This window comes from Cryptomeria japonica, unplaced genomic scaffold (assembly GCF_030272615.1).
Source record: "Cryptomeria japonica unplaced genomic scaffold, Sugi_1.0 HiC_scaffold_175, whole genome shotgun sequence".
In the NCBI taxonomy this organism is placed as follows: Eukaryota; Viridiplantae; Streptophyta; class Pinopsida; order Cupressales; family Cupressaceae; genus Cryptomeria; species Cryptomeria japonica.
The window spans coordinates 294,405-297,500 of record NW_026728997.1 but is presented as its reverse complement, the minus strand read 5'-3'; the positions used below and the strand labels follow the sequence as shown (position 1 = coordinate 297,500).

At 64.4% G+C, this 3,096-nt stretch overlaps 1 non-coding gene across 1 annotated transcript; it reads right to left on the bottom strand.

The window, feature by feature from the left end:
* Nucleotides 1–2,747: 2,747 nt before the first annotated feature.
* Nucleotides 2,748–2,866, bottom strand: LOC131867574 (5S ribosomal RNA). The gene has a single exon (XR_009366126.1). It is a non-coding gene; the product is annotated as a 5S ribosomal RNA (ribosomal RNA).
* Nucleotides 2,867–3,096: the final 230 nt, after the last annotated feature.

The window sequence follows — 3,096 nt, the reverse complement described above, 5'->3', positions numbered from 1 at the left end:
AGGGCGGGCTCAAGATGGCACGCGCGTTCCGTTTTTTTCACTATCTTTCAAAACGGAAATTTTAAAATCTCCTTTTTTTTTTGCCTTTTCTGGAAATTAGTGAAGGCAGCGCATCAAAGGTGCGCACCTCGCTGCCCACCTTGGTGTGCTCTGAGGTGCGCACCCGGGAGCGCTACGAAGTGTGCTCCAAGGTGCGGCGTGCACGTTGTCGGAGCCCGGTTTGCCCCGGGTGCGCACCTCGCCTGCACCTTGGCCGGGGTGGGCACCTTGGCTGGGTTTGCCCAGGGTGCGCTCCGAAGCGGGGTTACTGGAGCGCCCCCTCTTTTTTTGTCAGAGCGTTTGGTGGGGTTTCTCGCATTGGCTCTTCCCAGGCCCGGTTGTTGGGTGCGCTCCCACCCTGGCGCGCGCGAAGTTGGAAGTTGGGTTAATTGCCCGGGCGCGCACCTTCGCCAGGGTGGGCACCTTGGTGCGCACACCTTGGCTGGGCTGCGCACCAGGGCGGGCTCAAGATGGCACCAGCATTCCCTTTTTCTCACTATCTTTCAAAACGGAAATTTTAAAATCTCGTTTTTTTTTTGCCTTTTATGGAAATTAGTGAAGGCATCGCATCAAAGGTGCGCACCTCGCTGCCCACCTTGGTGTGCTCCGAGGTGCCCACCACGGTGCGCAACGCCGGTGCGAACCCGGGAGCGCCCCGATGTGTGCTCCAAGGTGCGGCGTGCACGAAGTCGGACCCCGGTTTGCCCCGGGTGCGCACCTCGCGTGCACCTTGGTGCGCACACCTTGGCTGGGTTGCGCGGCCTGGTGGGCACCATGGTGCGCACCAAGGAGCGCTCCGAAGTGTGCTCCAAGGTGCGGCGTGCACGAAGTCGGAGCCCGGTTTGCCCCGGGTACGCACCTTCGCCGGGGTGGGCACCTCGGCTGGGTTGCGCGCCCTGGTGCGCACCAAGGAGCGCTCCGAAGTGTGCTCCAAGGTGCGGCGTGCACGAAGTCGGAGCCCGGTTTGCCCCGGGTGCGCACCTCGCGTGCACCTTCGGCGGGGTTGCGCGCCCTGGTGGGCACCATGGTGCGCACCAAGGAGCGCTCCGAAGTGTGCTCCAAGGTGCGGCGTGCACGAAGTCGGAGCCCGGTTTGCCCCGGGTGCGCACCTCGCGTGCACCTTCGGCGGGGTTGCGCGCCCTGGTGGGCACCATGGTGCGCACCAAGGAGCGCTCCGAAGTGTGCTCCAAGGTGCGGCGTGCACGAAGTCGGAGCCCGGTTTGCCCCGGGTGCGCACCTCGCGTGCACCTTCGCCGCGGTGGGCACCATGGCGTGCACGAAGTCGGAGCCCGGTTTGCCCCGGGTGCGCACCTCGCGTGCACCTTCGCCGGGGTGGGCACCTCGGCTGGGTTGCGCGCCCTGGTGCGCACCAAGGAGCGCTCCGAAGTGTGCTCCAAGGTGCGGCGTGCACGAAGTCGGAGCCCGGTTTGCCCCGGGTGCGCACCTCGCGTGCACCTTCGCCAGGGTGGGCACCTCGGTGCGCACACCTTCTCAATGTTTTCTTGCCTTTTCTGGAAATTGGTGAAGGCAGCGCATCAAAGGTGCGCACCTCGGTGTGCTCCGAGGTGCGAACCCGAGAGCGCTCCGAGGTGCCCACGAAGTCGAAAGTCGGGTTAATTGCATTGTTTTCCCCGGGTGCGCTCCGAGGTGCGCAACATCGGCGCGCACCAAGGAGGGCTCCGAAGTGTGCTCCAAGGTGCGCACGATGGCGTGCACCTCTGGTGCGCACGATTCGGAGCTCGGTTTGACCGGGGTGCGCACACCTTGGCTGGGTTGCGCACCTTTTGTGCGCTCCAAGGTGCGCACGAAGTCGGAGCTCGGTTTGCCCCGGGTGCGCACCTTCGCCAGGGTGCGCACCTTGATGCGCACGCCTTGGCTGGGCTGCGCACCTTGGTGGGCGCCATGGTGCGCACCTTTCGTGCGCTCCAAGGTGCGCACGAAGTCGGAGCTCGGTTTGCCCCGGGTGCGCACCTTGGTGGGCGCCATGGTGCACTCCGAGGTGCCCAAGATTGGTGCGCACCAAGGAGCGCTCCGAAGTGCGCTCCAAGGTGCGCGCGAAGTCGAAAGTTGGGTTAATTGTCCGGTTTGCCTCGGGTGCGCACCTTGCGTGCACCTTCGCCAGGGTGGGCGCCTTGGTGCGCACACCTTGGCTGGGCTGCGCACACCTTGGCACCCGCGTTTCCTTCATTTTAAATTTTTTTTTTTTACAATCTCTCAAGTGGGAAATTCTATAATCTCAACTTTTTTTGCCTTTTCAGGAAACTTTTGAATGGAGCGCATCATTGGTGCGCTCCGAAGTGTGCTCCAAAGCTCTCTCCAGCTGCGTGCACCTGCCCCGGCCGCGCACCCGGCCCCGCCCAGCTTCGCTCACCTGTCCCGGGCGTCTGGTGCGGAACCTTAGAGTAAGAAACATCACCGTGCACCTTGGCCAACGTGCGCGACTCGACCGAGCGCGCACTGGCCGAGGTGCACACCGATTTCACCTGGGTGCGCGCGCAGCACCTCGGGCGCACCGGGGTGCGCGCACAACGCCCGGGTTGCACCGTGGCCTGTGTGCTCGGGGCGCCTCGGGTGCGCGCTCGGTGTCGCCCCCCGCGCAGCGCGGTAGTGCGGGCAGCGCACCCCGGCCCGGCCCGGCCCCGACGAGAACGCAAACGGGCAAAAGGTTTATTCAAATAGCATTGCGATGCCCGGCGAAAAACTAAAAAAGGGTGCAACACCGGGACTTCCCGGGAGGTCACCCATCCCAGTACTACTCCGGCCCAAGCGCGCTTAACTGCGGAGTTCTGATGGGATCCGGTGCACTAACGCTGGTATGATCGCACCCGTTATGAGCTTGTCGCAGTGTGTACTTAGCAAACCGCGACCCACGTGCGAATCCACCCCGGCCACCCACCCCCGTCGAGGTGCACACCCTCCCTCGCGAAGTGCGCCCCGTTCGCCAAGTGTGAGCCCTGCCCGGGTGCGCGCACCTTGCTAGGGCGTCGGGTGTGCACCCGGCCCGGCCTACGTGCGTGCACCTGTAGGGGGCGTCGTGTGCGTGCAGTGTCCCGTCTG